We start from the raw sequence: 16,814 nt of genomic DNA, 5'->3' as shown, positions 1-16,814 counted from the left end.
CTCATTTTTTGCTGTGCGGAAGCATTGCCTCATTTGCAGTCCTGTTTATCCGTGTGCCAAATACTGAAATGCTGTTTCTATGGCATGTCTGCTACTATTACTGAAGGTTGAGACTTCTTCTTCTCTTATGCTGTCATTAAACACTCTCTCCAAGTGTTCTTATCTGTATGCCTAGCATGTTATGACTCCCTACCATCACACTCCTCCTCTGCATCCTGTTGACGAACCACTGGGACAACATCCAGTGTGGCCTTATTGAGATCAGTGAGAAACGGTGTGTGAACATCTTCGCCTCCCATCTGAACAACTATGAGTGCGCTGAGACCCCTGGGTTTGAAGTCTGTAACATTTGATCCATGGGAAACCCTTGTGCACAATGATGCCGCTGAACAATGTGGCCCCAGTTCGGTGTGTCCCTGGAGGGCCACTGTAGACTGAAGATCTTATAACCTGTCCTGGATACATCACCCCCTTGGGACCGGACCACTCCCATCTGAAACTACTGGCCCAGTAGTTCAGCCAGAACCAGATAGAATTACACGATAACTGGTGCTGAGGCTGAAGGCATGATTTATATGTGTTTGTGTATAAAATACCAGTGTGTGAATGAGTGAGTAAAAATCTAAGCACTTTTGACATCAGATCTAAATAAGCAAGCAGCTTGCTCATGACATCACTTACTTCTAAAGTTACCAAATAATCTAACTTGTTTTTCTGTCCTTCTTCAAAAACTCCAACTCTTTGTGTAGCCAATTGATAAGAGAAAGCATGGATGATCACCGTTTCTTCTTTGTTCAATGGATTATTAATAAACAATACTTCTCCTGCTATTCCTGACATTATACGATTCTTCACTTTAATCCCAGAAAAACACAAGATGCCATTAAAACACATGGCTTCTTCAGTGAATCACCAGATCAGGAGTAAATCTATTTTCTTCCACATTCCTCCAATAATCTGTTTAAGAGAACTAAGATGAGACCACTAATTGGAGTGTTTGAGGCGCTGCAGTTACTTGAAGAAAGCAGTGATTCGTGCTGAAACAAGATGTTAGAAGGTTTGTGAAAATATTACACGATGAAACCCGTTCCAACCAATACTGTTCCGTTTTTCTGACACACCCCAGCTCAGAAACCAAAAAAAGTTAAACCCGAGAACAACAAAAATTTTATCAATCAGTATAAAAAAAAACCCATTTAAGGTGGGTTTTGCAGATGCTGGACTGTAAACCAAGCACACAAAAACCCACAGTCATGCTAATGAAGACATTTGTATACACACAAGAGAGAATCCAGACTCCAGAAATTTGCCACAATTATGTGTTTCTCTTTTACTTCTGCATTTTATGTCATGGCACTGATTCTTGTTTTCTTTCTTCACTTTACAAATTCAGCTCTTTGGTCCAGCCAACCAGCTTTGCCCTGTGACAACAAAGGAGGCTGTTGTTTGTTGTTCCCTGTTCGGTTAGCTGTGTAACGGATGCCATGTGGTTTCTCTGTGGTGAGCACTGGGAATAGTGTAAGTCATTCCAGATGACTTGAGGCTTAATGAGGAGAGAGCAAAAGTTTTGGTATGGTATTACTCCCTGTCACAAATTTGTGTCGCAGACAGACAACATTCAGCCATTCAGTGTGCTTTCGCAATAATTAGGAAAAGCAGTTCTACACTGTGACTAAAGTGTGAGCAAAGTGTAACCAAAGCCCTCATATGAGGGCTATAGTGAAACATTGACATTTTATATCAAACCAGTTACTGAAGTTAATGAACTACCATTATAGTATATTTTGAGTGTATAACACCTGCCCCCCCCCCCCCCCCCCCCCCCCCGAGAAAAAACAAAACAAAACAAAAAACAACAAAATGTTGGAATGCAAATGGGGAACTGTGACAACAGTTATTGTCCCATCTCTGTTATCTGTTCCCTTTGGTCATTATTGCTTCTGTTCCAAGTCATTTTACATAAGCTGCAAATATCAGTCACTGACCTTTATTTATGATCTTAAATGCTCTGTTTTTCCAGAAATATTTCTTACCTTCCAATATAACTGTATTGATAAAAACTCCACTGCTTCCACTGATTTACGTTTGTGTAAAGTGGGATCAAAACCTCCCTGAAAGTCTCAACAGAAATGAACATCATTATCATGCTTATATTTTATTAATGTACAATTTATCATATAGCCACACGTAGTGAAAGTGGAGCTGAGCATATTGGGTGGCTGTAGCTCAGGTGGCAGAGCAGGTCAGCCACTAATCAGAAGGTCGTGGTTCGATCCCAGGCTGCCTCCTGGCTGCATGCCAAATATCCTTGGGCAAGATACTAACCCCATGTTTGCCTACTGGTGGTGGTCAGAGGGCCCGGTGGCGCCAGTGTCCGGCAGCCTCGCCTCTGTCAGTGCGCCCCAGGCTGTGGCTACAATGTAGCTTGCCATCGCCAGTGTGTGAACGGGTGAATGACTGAATGTAGTGTGAAGCGCTTTGGGGTCCTTAGGGACTAGAAAAGCTCTATACAAATGCAGGCCATTTACCATATATTTTTCTTCAGTTTATCACATAGTCTTTACACAGATGTAGAAGGACCCAGGTGCTGTGGTGCCACTGAGTGGTCAGTAAGTCTTGTTTGGAAGTTTCAATCTGAACATTTTTGCAATCACTGTCTTGATGTTTTGAACCTGGATGTGAGAAGAGAGAACCGAGTGAGAGAACACTGAATGCTCATGTGGTAATGACATGCCAATCAAAAAGCAGGTGTACCCTGAAGTGTATCCTTTTTGACTGAAATATGTCCCCAATATAAGACTTTCAATGGAAAAGTCAACACTGAACTGTGTTATCTTGACTGGATTGGGTTACATCTGATGGTTCGGCCTTTGCCCATGGGGTTCAGGCAGGCTCAGCCTGAATGAGTCTCAGCTCAGCCGTCAAGCTGAAGAAGGAGTCCTATTAGGATTAGTTAACTTGTGTGGCTTCAGAGGCAGGTACTGGCAGGCAACATGAACTGCAGCTCTGGCAATAGCCAAGGCAACAAAACTGGGTGTAGGCAAAACTATTCAGCCTCAAAGCAATTCTGGCACACCATCAGACCAATCAAACAATTTATGACTGGGAACTGACTTCTTGTCTACACTGTATATGGTGGGAATGGCGCTCTACTGAACTCATCTAAGAACATAGTCGGGCAATAAAAGGAATACTGCTGAAACACCTTTTGTTCCGGAAGCAAACTTTAAAGATGGATGGATGGATCGGGCTCATGTATCAACATCAAGTATTAGCCTAACCTTCTTTTGAACACTTAGACATGAGGGCACAAGCTAGGGATTAACCACTAACACTACAAGTAATAAACATACCCAAAAGCTGAAAAAAAAATTACACTCTGCCATTAACATCTATTTATCACAGAGTAACGTGACAGAAGAAATTTGATTTTACACCAAACTTTACGCCAACCCTGAGTTTCACAATCTTGGTTGGTTATCTTTTATAGGGTTATCAAGCTTTAATATTTGGAACAAAAATAACGGTAATTATAGTATCAAATATCAAACCATCCTTATGAATTCTGAGGGCCTCAAACTCAAAAAGTTTTCAAAGTATGAAGGTAAAATTTTGCATTCCTGCATCAATTAGACTAAAGCAATTGTGCAAAAAAAAAAATCAGCTGGAAACTTTTTTCAGATTTGATTGATTTTATGCGGATTGATCTAATAGTAAGATTAAGACAGTCCTTGAAAAGAATCGCTGTGCCACCACAATGTCTTTTCATCAACCTCTCTTCACCTAAACAAATGTCTCAACAGTATTAATACAGTGCAATTAGCTGTGCTGACAAGACAGCTGCAGACTGTCTGTGAAGACATTATGGATCTGTTCAGTGTTTCTGAGTGTTCAGTGTTTCCCAGGGCATTCCAAAGGTGTATAATAACAGCACAGACAAACTTTTACTGTATTTCAAATATAATTGTCTGTTTCTTACAAGGTAATGATGGTTATTAAGGTATTCTAGTGGAATTCCAATGTTGCCAATAACTCTGTTTGCTTCATGCCTTTCTGTCTGCTTCATTGTGTTATGAATAAATATTACAGTCTGAAACCTCTCCAAGCATTTCCTCTTGTGATCTGAGTTGTGTGCTCACATGTTTGTATTTGACTAAAATATGTACCTCGAGGGGAACATAGTTTCCCGTTAGGTATCTTGACCACTTTCATTTCTTTAAAGTTTAAAGTTGTAGTTTCGTTGTAGTTTAGCTATGTAGAAATCAAAGCAGAAAAACATCCATTGAATGTGCTTGATAGCAAATTCTTCTCTGGTGTATCTACTGATACTATAGTAAGGCACAGATTTTTCAAATGCAAATATTCTTGAATTCATATGAAAAGCATCATTCGTCTAGATCACTGTGAATGACTGTGTATAAAATGTTTTACTGCTAAATTTGGTGTTGAATTACTTTAACCAAACTTTAAAATAGAATTCAGACTATCTGGATGAATGGCTGGAAAGAGGAATGATGTTTTTTGCGACCATGCTGAGTGGCTTCTGCCACAGATTATTGCAAGGCCACACATTTGATTAGCTTTTTCTTAATATCAAGGAATAAACAAAGTTGCAATCCATAAACATTTGCACCAACATCACATGAAGAAAGAGGGACAGTGGGTGTTTGTGTTTGCGCAGACTGACGGCTAAAACATTTCAGAACATTTCTGCCATACTTGGGTTTCCTCACTATGAGTCAGAAAGGATACCTCGGGACAAGCCTGACTCTAAATTCCTAAATTTCAGTGCCAAAATAAAGTCCACGACATTGCTTTCAAACCCCTGGGTCCCAAGTGGTAAATTTTGTGTTTAGGTAGCAGAAGTTCAGTAGCACTACAGTCAGCTCATTTTAAAAACAAGCGTCACTATTGGAACAGTCTGTTTTAGTGATGGGATTTCCGGCTCTTTTTAGAGAACCAGCTCTTTCGGTTCGGCTCACTAAAAAGAACCGGCTCTTTCGGCTCCGAACCGGCTCTTCAAGTTGTTTTGTTGGTTTAATTAATTTATTATTAACAATAATATAAAATTATGCACAAAAGGAATTACTAATGTAAAAAAGTGGTTTTATTTATATATGTTTAGATATAAATATATGTGGTGGCCCCTAGAGACAAAGCACGTACAAACTCCAAAACATGTACAAACTCCAAAACACTTTTCTAGCATGAACTGAACTTCCAAAACAGAGCTACCTAGAACACTTAAATTACACAATTGAAAGCATGTGTGTATTGTTTGTGTATTTATACACAAGCACTCATATATATTCAAATAATTTAAAAAAAATGTTCATTTACCTGTTACTACCTCGCACCAAATCCGGTCGTTGGTACTTGCTGGCTTGTGTAGCCACCAGGTAACAAAAGCTCAACACTGCGCCCGAGCATCCTGGAGCACTTCTGTTGTATTTTGTACTTGTTTTGAGTTTTTATGTGCTTCGGAGTTTTTACATGTTTTGGAGTTTTTACGTGTTTTGGAGTTTGTACATGCTTTTTCTGTAGGGGCCACTGTAAATATACTGATGTCAGACGGGACATAACCTAGTGGTTTGGAGTTCAAGATGCCCTCCACCTCCACAAGGACCGTGCGGAGGACCTCTTCTTGAAGGGGTTGGGATCCTACTGTAGTGTAGAGTGCCGTCTTGACAGACCTAATCTCCCGCTCCCACACTCCCCCGAAATGAGGAGCCGCTGGTGGATTGAAGTGGAAGACGATCTTATGGGGAGCCAGGAGCTTCTGCAGGTCAGAGGTCATGGCTGCAAAAGCTGCTTGGAGTTCCCTTTCTCCCCCACGGAAGTTGGTCCCTTGGTCTGAGTACAGCTCAGCTGGAGTTCCTCTCCTGGCAATGAAACGTCGAAGTGCCATTAGGAAGGCATCTGTATTGATGGAGGTTAGGACATCAAGGTGGACCGCTCTGATAGTTAGGCACTTAAAGATGATGCCCCACCTCTTCTCCACACGGCGCCCGATTTTGACCTCAAAGGGTCCAAAACAGTCCACGCCTGTCGAATAAAAGGTAGGTTTGTAAAAGCGGAGATGCGCAACTGGCAGGTCAGCCATCTTGGGAACAGTTGGCCGGGCTCTCCATCTGCGGCACTCAAGACAGGTCCTTTGAAAACGCCTAACTGCTTCCCGGCCTCTCAGGATCCAATGAGTGCGCCAAATCTCCGCGAAGACCCTCTCTGGCCCTGGATGACGCAGGCGACTGTCGACGTCCTGGATGAACAGGCGTGTGACTGGATGTGTCGGATCCAAAACTAAAGGATGGGAGCTGGTAAAGGTGAGATCTTCAGAGTGGCGAAGACGTCCACCTACACGGATGACCTCATTCTCGTGGTCGAACTCAGGGGATAGTGCAAGGAGACGACTGCTGCGACTGATAGATTTCCCCTGCTTAAGGAGTCTATGCTCCTCAGGGAAGCTCTCCTGTTGAGCTTCTGTCAGGACGTGTATCTCTGCTCGAACATAGTCATAAGCCGATGAAGTTCCACCGCCTTTGGCCACCCCATGCAACTGTGTAATAGCAGCTTCCAGCAGCTGTGTCCAGGTGTCATATTTGCTGAAGTTCGAGGTGGCGGGGTCAAAGGTGGTAGAAAATTCACAAAAGGTCTCTTTACGGAGCTCAGATGGGCCTGGAGGCTCAGCCAGGGTGCCGCTTGGCTCTGGAGGCCACTGTTCTGGACCTAGGAGCAGGAAAGGAGGCCCTCGACTCCATCTATTGGGTCTGGTCAGCTCGGGAAGGGACTTCCCATGGGTTATATCATCTGCGGGGTTCTGGGCTGAATCCACATAGCGCAAGGTGTGCGAATGACTTACTTCCTGGATCTCAGCCACGCGGGTGCAGACGAAGACCTTGAAGTGGCATGACTGGGACCTCAACCAGGTGAGTACAGTTGTGGAGTCAGACCACAGCACTATTCTCTTTATGTCCAGAGTGAGCTCATTTCTAAGGAGACGGGAGAGATGAGCTCCGGAGAGGGCACCACACAGCTCGAGTCTAGGCATGGAGAGAATGCGCTTAGGGGCAACACGGGAGCGAGCCATCAGGAAGGCCAGATGTGAGCTGCCATCACCTGTCACTGTTCTCATGTAGGCCACTGCGCCATAAGCCTGCTCTGACGCATCACAGAATATGTGAATGTCTCTCTCACTAACTGACTCCGTGATGTGCTTTGGGAGATATGGGCGAGGAAGCAGGACTTGTGCAAGGAACGGCAACTCCTCTTCCCAGGTTTTCCACTGCTGGAGTAGTTCTGGCGGAAGCTGCGGGTCATCCCATCCCCTCTGTTGATCCCAAAGGCGCCTCACCAGCATCTTGGCTCGTGTGGTGTACGGTAGGATAAAGCCAAGTGGGTCGTACTGGCTTGCGAGAACCTTATAAATATTCCGCATAGTGGGGGCGCCATGACTGATTTTGCGGTGTTTGTAACCCAAGGTGTCCGTGGGGAAGTGCCAGCTAAGGCCCAGAGTTGGCTCAGAGGTGTCTGATTTGTCTTGAGTGAGCCAAAGTTCTGCACTTGTGGATCTGAGGTCTTCAGGTAGGTGGCCAATGGTGCTAAGTTCATTACTGGCCCACTGGCGAAGGACAAATCCAGCAGAAGACAGGAGGGCTCTTAGCCTGTCCACTAGGTCCCGGGCTTCTTCAGGGGTCGGCACACTCTGGAGAAGGTTATCAGCATAGAAGCACTGTCCCACAGAGTGACGTAGCGGATCGTCTCCTTCCGTGTGGTCCCTGGCGTGGCGCTGCAGAGCAAAGGTTGCACAGCATGGGCTGCAGGTTGTACCGAAGGGGAGGACCTGCCATTCATAAATGGCCACCGGTTCCTCGGGGTGCAGATCCCACCACACAAACCGCAGGAGGGAACAATCCTCGGGAAGAAGGCAAATCTGGTGGAACATACCTTTAATGTCACCACTAAGGGCTACGGCATGCTCTCGAAAGCGAAGGAGGACACCAAGGAGCGATGCGCTCAGGGTAGGCCCAGGTAGAAGATGTTCGTTGAGGGCTTGGCCTTGGAACTGGAACGAACAGTTAAACACAAGGTGATCTTTGCCATTGTGTCTAACAAGGTGGTGAGGGATGTACCATGACTCATCTGCTTGAGCAACCTCAGAGGGGGACACCTTAACCACCGAACCGGCCTGGACCAACTTTTCTATCTCCGCACGGTAGATCTTAGCTCGTTCTGGATCTTTCTGGAGCCTTCTCTCCACACTTCTCAAACTGGGAATGACAGCGTTAGGGCTAGCTTTAAGGTGTGGCATGTTCTGGCGGCGAAGGAGCGGGGTGGCATAGCGTTGGATGCCCTCGACTTCTACACGAACTGTCTTCTGCTCTAGCAGGCTAACTGCATAGTTATCTTCTCTTGAACGGGTAACCACCTTGCCTTCTGGCACCGGGACAACATCTACCTGCCATAACTTCTCTACATGTTTGAGTAGCTCACTCACCTGGGGAGGAATGGCGGTCGTGCAGAGGCACTGTTGTGGCAGCGAAGAGGAACCTATAAGGCTGGAGGGACCCTGTAGTGTCCACCCTAACCTGGTGCGCATAGCAGCGGTACCACCCGGTGGACCAAGACGGACAGCTTCAGTTGGAGTGATGAGCTGTGGGTGGTCACTGCCAATAAGAAGGAGAGGTTTGACCTTCTTGAAGGACTGGAGAGGCAGGCCTCGGAGGTGTCTGTACTTCCGCTGCAAGGACTCCACCGGGTAGCTGTGCTCGGCTAGGTCAATACGGGTGGCCGTGAAGGCGTTGCGGACTTTGTACTTCAGCTTAGGTTTGCCACCAGGGCAGATCTCGAATGAGACACACGATCCATGCAGAGTTTGCACATCTTGCCTGATAGTGCGCAATGGAAGTGTCTCTGGGATGCCTTGAAGGTCAAGCTTCTGGGCAGCGGTGGGTAGCAGCATAGTCCTCTCTGACCCATCATCCAAAACTGCGTGAGTGCTCAAAGTCTTGCCATTATGGTGAAGGATGACTGGGACAACCTTTAACAGGACTTGGCCGCTCTCTGTAGGACGATCGAGGTACAGGACGCCCGTAGGATTCTCACCTTCTCGTGGGGGAGCAGACACCGGGCCATGTGTCTTTAAGGGCTTAGAATTCACGTCGTGAAGGACCTGCAGATGACGACCCTGACGCAGGCTGCAGGGTTTCTTGAGGGTACACTGTGCTGCCTGATGGGAGCGAGCGCAACACCAGCACCTCTTGTTGGTCTTTATCCAGTCTTTGAGCTGTTCGCAACTCAGCTTGATGACCTCCTGACACTGACTCAGGTGATGGGCACGGTTATCGCAAAAGGCGCAGTAGGGTTGCTGCCTAGCTTTGTTTGGAGTGGTACCTAGTGACCTGGGTGAGCTCTCTGCACTGTGAAGAACCGCAACAGAGCGTCTGCTTGGTCTGACATCATGCTTCTCTCTGGTGATCGCTGGAGTGGGCAAGCCGTCATAGTCCTGACACCAGGATTCGTACTTTAACCAAGTAGCCAGGTCGTCCAGGGTGTAAGCCTGACCAGAATGGTTGTACATGCACCGACGGAAATCAGCTCTTTGCTCTGAAGGAAGCTTACTAAGGAGTCGAGCCACATGGGAGCCACACTGGAGTTCGACCTCCCCATCAGGGCCTAAAGTCTTCAGCGTGCCCACGAGCGACTGGATGTGGAGAGAGAATCGCTCGAATGCGGCTGCATCCCCTCGGCGGATGTCAGGTGAGTCCATGACAGCAGCAATTCTTCTCAGGGCAAGCTGGTGGGGCTGCCCAAGCCTGTCGTTAAGAGCGTTCATAGTGTCACTGAGGTAAGCGTCCGCTATCAACTTTGCTTCCTCCAGGTGTAGGTGATCTAACAAGACTTGGTACCTGAAGAGCTCTGAACTCTCCGGGGGCAATAAGTTCTCTAGCGCCATCTTTAGACGAGCAAATTCCCCAGGATCACGGCGTGTGAGCTTGGGAATGCTTGGACGAGGCCCCCTGTAGGTCAAGAAAGGAGTAGATAAGGACGGAGGTGGAGCTGGCAGTGGTTGCAATGGAGGGGGGTGTGCTCTTGGAGGCGGCGCTGGAGGGTAGGTGGTCCTTGGCTGAGGAGAAGTGAACCCTGGCTTAGATTCATGTGGGGGGATGATCTGACTCTCCTGTGCAGCCATAGACTCCCTCTTCAGATCCTGGAGCTCTTTCATCATCGTATCAATGCGGTCCACAACTGGACCCTGGCTGGAGACAGACTCCTCCTTGAACACAACAGGAGGAGGTGGTGGAGGCCAGTCATCTTCCTCTTCAGCAGGGGGTGGCTGGAGATGAACAGCAGGGGCTCTGGGCGGTGGACTGAGCTGTAGACTCTCTGCACGGTCCAGCAGCTGCAGCAAACTAGCATGAAGGGCCTGGAAATTAGCCAGCCCGGCTCTCATCTGGTCATGCGACTGCTGGAACAGGAACCTTTCACGTTGTATATCTTCTAACTCTGCTCTCAGTGGTGTGACATTGTTATGACCCAGGTCATTGTTGCCGTGTGGTGCTGTTACTCGCCACGCCATACAGGAGTGGCCGGAAACACCTTTCCCTCAGCCAAGTCGTTTCCCAGAATAAGATCAATGCCTTCAATTGGCAGCTGATCTTGCACCCCCACCCGCACTGCGCCCGATACAAAGGGCGAGGTCATGGTAACAGTATGAAGCGGCATGCACAAAATACTCATCTTAATCCCCCACACCAACAAATCAGAGCCACAATACGACTGCTGAGAGAAAGGCACAATTCCACGCCGCGCTACAGAATGCTTTGCCCCGTATCCCATGGCCGTGTGAGTGGTAATCAGAGGGGTCAGATGGAGGATGGTGGGAAGAACGGGTGTCGCCTCCTGTCTCACTTTCCTCCTGGTAACCTGCACCAAGCCCGGGAAAGTCAGTCTCATAAGTTTCATAGCGGAGGGGACGACGTACATTACGCCGTGGGCGCGCACCAAGGGCTGAGAAGTTCTGAATATCATCCATCTTGTTAGGGTAGAAGCAGCTTACATCCGGCTCGAAGGACCATTAATGTTGGGTAGATAGCTTGTACTGGGAGGACTGTAAGGTGCTAGTTGAGGTTTGCAGCTACCACTCCCCAGAGTGTCGGCCAGAACACTGCTCAAGGCCCGGATGAATGTTCAGAAGGGAGACAATGAAGACACCGAGGACAGTGCAGACTCTTGTATTGACTTCACACAGTTGAATGTAACAGGGATTGTCAGAGGAGCAGGTATTCCATACAGGTTTAGGTGCGTGGGCATGGGTGTGTGTACAGTGGGGCAAAAAAGTATTTAGTCAGCCACCGATTGTGCAAGTTCCCCCACTTAAAATGATGACAGAGGTCAGTAATTTGCACCAGAGGTACACTTCAACTGTGAGAGACAGAATGTGAAAAAAAAATCCATGAATTCACATGGTAGGATTTGTAAAGAATTTATTCATAAATCAGGGTGGAAAATAAGTATTTGGTCACCTCAAACAAGGAAAATCCCTGGCTCTCACAGACCTGTAACGTCTTCTGTAAGAAGCTTTTCTGTCCCCCACTCGTTACCTGTATGAATGGCACCTGTTTGACCTCATCATCTGTATAAAAGACACCTGTCCACAGCCTCAACCAGTCAGACTCCAAACGCCGCCATGGCCAAGACCAAAGAGCTTTCGAAGGACACCAGGAAAAGAATTGTAGACCTGCACCAGACTGGGAAGAGTGAATCTACAATAGGCAAGCAGCTTGGTGTGAAAAAATCAACTGTGGGAGCAATCATCAGAAAATGGAAGACATACAAGACCACTGATAATCTCCCTCGATCTGGGGCTCCACGCAAGATCTCATCCCGTGGGGTCAAAATGATCATGAGAACGGTGAGCAAAGATCGCAGAACCACACGGGGGGACCTGGTGAATGACCTGCAGAGAGCTGGGACCAAAGTAACAAAGGTCACCATCAGTAACACACTACAACGGCAGGGAATCAAATCCCGCAGTGCCAGACGTGTTCCGCTGCTGAAGCCAGTGCATGTCCAGGCCCGTCTGAAGTTTGCCAGAGAGCACATGGATGATACAGCAGAGGATTGGGAGAATGTCATGTGGTCAGATGAAACCAAAGTAGAACTTTTTGGTATAAACTCAACTCGTCGTGTTTGGAGGAAGAAGAATACTGAGTTGCATCCCAAGAACACCATACCTACTGTGAAGCATGGGGGTGGAAACATCATGCTATGGGGCTGTTTTTCTGCCAAGGGGACAGGACGACTGATCCGTGTTAAGGACAGAATGAATGGGGCCAAGTATCGTGAGATTTTGAGCCAAAACCTCCTTCCATCAGTGAGAACTTTGAAGATGAAACGAGGCTGGGTCTTCCAACATGACAATGATCCAAAACACACCGCCCGGGCAACAAAGGAGTGGCTCCGTAAGAAGCATTTGAAAGTCCTGGAGTGGCCTAGCCAGTCTCCAGACCTCAACCCCATAGAAAATCTGTGGCGGGAGTTGAAAGTCCGTGTTGCTCGGCGACAGCCCCAAAACATCACTGCTCTTGAGAAGATCTGCATGGAGGAATGGGCCGAAATACCAGCTACTGTGTGTGCAAACCTGGTAAAGACCTATAGTAAACGTTTGACCTCTGTTATTGCCAACAAAGGTTATGTTACAAAGTATTGAGTTGTATTTTTGTTATTGACCAAATACTTATTTTCCACCCTGATTTACGAATAAATTCTTTACAAATCCTACCATGTGAATTCATGGATTTTTTTTTCACATTCTGTCTCTCACAGTTGAAGTGTACCTCTGGTGCAAATTACTGACCTCTGTCATCATTTTAAGTGGGGGAACTTGCACAATCGGTGGCTGACTAAATACTTTTTTGCCCCACTGTATGTGTGTGTGTGTGTGTCTGAAAGGAACAGAAAGAAAATACTACATTACTAAAGTGTTCACAACAATATCTCCAGAGTACATCAACATAAACACAGGCGGGAAATAAACTAGCATCCCCTTTAATACCATAGGCCATGTCATGGTCCTGGGTCGGTGACCCAGCGCTTTCAGTTGATGATTATCACTTTCTAGTTTATTTCTGATCTTGTATTGGTTGTTGGTGTTTGGTTGTGTTTATCTTCCCTACCTGCGTCTCCCTCGGTGCTCTGTTCATGTCCTCGTGTTGTTATGTAAAACAGTCTGTGTGTTTCCTGTTTTACTTTGTAGGGTTGTGTCTCGTTATGTCCATTAGTTCCAGCTGTGTCCCCTCCTGTGTGCCATTTCCTGATTACCTGGTGTGTGTATTTATAGTGGGTGTCGGTCTGTGTTCGTTGTCGGCTCGTCTGTGTTTCATGGTGTCTGTTCCTCGTCTGTGTCTCTCTGCCTCCCACCCCATTTGTATGATCCGGTTTGTTATTTAGCTCACCCAGTTTAGGTTTATGTTCTGTCCTGCCCTCAGTTCTGTTATTTGTACACTGTAAATTAAACCCTCACTCTTATCATCATATCGGCTGTCTGCATTTTGGGTCCTCCGTTTCCTCCACACCACACGGCTCACCCCGCCAGCCGTGACAGGCCATATATTACCCACGACTCACGCATAGACCCACTGAAAGAGCTAACCAGGTACACAGTTATACCCAACCACACGGCAGGAGAGTACGTTAGCTTAGCTTAGCTTAGCACCCGCTAGCAGCACAGACAGAAACATAGTCATTTCCCCCCTAACCTTGGTTACAGTCCCAAACACATCTTATTATCACATCCTCACACATCACCAACTTACGTTGCTCATTAACGCACACTTCTCACGGAATAACCAATTCTCTGCCGGTAATCTGGAGCAGAAAAGCTCAGGTGCTTTGCCCACGTTTCTCCCTGCCCATAGTCTCTCTCATACAAAGCGGTGGGGTGACCTCTACTGGCCACTCTAAAAACTACAGGTGAACTAACAACTGAACAGAATAAAACCATAACTACGGGGCCTTTTGTGCTAACTGGGCACTAACCATATCATTCAAATATATTGAATGTCGCAATGTTGGCAAAGAGAGGAAGTGATGTAAGATTTGCGCATGCGGGGTACCGATCGGGTTTCCGGTACGGATCGGGTAGTGACACCCGCTCCCACCGGTTTTAAAGGGTTAAAGAAACAGACTAGTGATGTGTCGGTGGCGAACGAAATGGCTCTTAGAGCCATTTCGTTCGCCAAGAAAAGTGCAAGAGAGAGGGTGAGAGAAAGAAAAAAAAAACCAAAACACGGCTCCCAATAAGGAGCCGGCTAGCGTCATTCACGTCAAAGACCCGGCTCTAAGAGCCATTTCGTTCGCCACCGACACATCACTAGTCTGTTTCTTTAACCCTTTAAAACCGGTGGGAGCGGGTGTCACTACCCGATCCGTACCGGAAACCCGATCGGTACCCCGCATGCGCAAATCTTACATCACTTCCTCTCTTTGCCAACATTGCGACATTCAATATATTTGAATGATATGGTTAGTGCCCAGTTAGCTCCTAGCATTTCTCAACAGCTCTGCCTCCTTTTCGACTGCCCGGGACATTTAAACAATGGATAATCCGTATACAAACAAATTTATGCTTTTCTCCTCAACAGAGAGTGTCCCCCGATTTAACAACAGCGCCGTAAAATAAGAAGAATGGCGCCTAATTACAGACTTAATAATATTGACTTAGCAATGTGTCACGTGAAGATTCATCAACCAGATTAAGTGTTTACTGACAATTGACAGTGATAGCAGACATCATCATCACTATTCCAGTCAATCCTCTCCTCACAGACAAGCATAAACACACTCGACTATCACTAAATCAAATTTAACACACGTTTGTAATGACGGCAATTCAGTTCACAATAGGGTTAATTCGCTCAGTCAGCAGGTGGCAGTATCCTCGTACACTGGGGAGTAAACTGCTATTAAACGAACAGAAGAAGAAGAAAACATCTGCACATGCGCGGTACGGATCGGGTAGACCCGATTTGTACGGTCTGACTTTGCACATGCGCAGTAAGGATCGGGGAGTCCCGATCTGTAACTATCTTTTTATTTTTCGTTTTTGTCTACATTGTACTGAAATGCTTCATTATTGCAAACATCTTAAGATATACTTATTAACATCTTAACAGATACTCTTACCCATAACCAGGGGCGATTTTAGCCCAGTTTTGGAGGTGCTTCAGCACCCCAAAATGAATCAAAGCACCCCCAAAGATGTCTTACTTTTTTTGAAAATATTTGCTGTTTGTGGGACACACTATTAAAAGTATAAAAAGCATACAGTACTTAATTGAGATGGAACATTTTAACAACAAAGGTATAGATAACCCCTCCCCCCTCCCAAAATGGTTTGTTCCAGCTCGGCTCTCTCCTACTTGCTTTAGCGCCTGTCACTACCCGATCCGTACCGGAAACCCGATCGGTACCCCGCATGCGCGAAAGGTGTCTACTTCCGGTCAAAGTGTTTTACGATAGTTACGGGTCAGAGTATCGGTTAAGATGTTAAGAATAATAAGTATATCTTAAAATGTTTGCGATAATGAAGCATGTGCAAAGTCGGACCGTACAAATCGGGTCTACCCGATCCGTACCGCGCATGTGCAGATGTTTTCTTCTTCTTCTGTTTGTTTAATGGCAGTGTACTCCCCAGTGTCCGAGGATACCGCCACCTGTTGACTGAGCGAAAGAACCCTATTGTAAACTGAATTAGCGTCATTACAAACGTGTGTTAAATTTGATTTAGTGATAATCGAGTGTGTTTATGCTTGTCTGTGTGGAGAGGATTGATTGGAATAGAGATGATGATGTCCGCTATCACTGTTAATTGTCAGTAAACACTTCATCTGGCTGCTGAATCTTCAGGTGAAACATTGCTAAATCAATATTATTAAGTCTGTAATTAGGCGCCATTCTTCTTATTTTACGGCGCTGTTGTTCAATCGGGGAACACTCTCTGTTAAGGAGAAAAGCATGAATTTGTTTGTATACGGATTATCCATTGTTTAAATATCCCGGGCAGTCGAAAAGGAGGCAGAGCTGTTGAGAAATGCTAGGAGCTAACTGGGCGCTAACCGTATCATTCAAATATATTGAATGTCGCAATGTTGGCAAAGAGAGGAAGTGACGTAAGATTTGCGCATGCGGGGTACCGATCGGGTTTCCGGTACGGATCGGGTAGTGACACCGCCGTTGCTGCCAGAGTAGTGATGGGATTTCCGGCTCTTTTTAGAGATCCGGCTCTTTCGGTTCGACTCACTAAAAAGAGCTGGCACTTTCGGCTCCAAACCGGCTCTTCAGGTTGTTTTGTTGCTTTAATTAATTTATTATTAACAATAATATAAAATTATGCACAAAAGGAATTACTAATGTAAAAAAAGTGGTTTTATTTATATATGTTTATATAAATATATGCGGTGGCCCCTAGAGACAAAACACGTACAAACTCCAAAACACATTTCTAGCATGAACTGAACTTCCAAAGCAGAGCTACTAGATCACTTAAATTACACAATTGAAAGCATGAAAGCATATGTGTATTGTTTGTGTATTTATACACAGGCACTCATATATATTCAAATAATTTAAAAACAATGTTCATTTACCTGTTACTACCACACACCAAATCCGGTCGTTGGTACTTGCTGGCTTGTGTAGCCACTAGGTAACAAAAGCTCAACACTGCACCTAGCATCCTGGAGCACTTCTGTTGTCTTTTGTACGTGTTTTGAGTTTTTATGTGCTTCAGAGTTCGTACGTAATTTGAAGTTTGT

Source organism: Neolamprologus brichardi, chromosome 12 (genome assembly GCF_056152115.1).
Source record: "Neolamprologus brichardi isolate AB-2024 chromosome 12, ASM5615211v1, whole genome shotgun sequence".
NCBI classification, from domain to species: domain Eukaryota; kingdom Metazoa; phylum Chordata; class Actinopteri; order Cichliformes; family Cichlidae; genus Neolamprologus; species Neolamprologus brichardi.
This window is presented reverse-complemented; position numbering follows the sequence as displayed.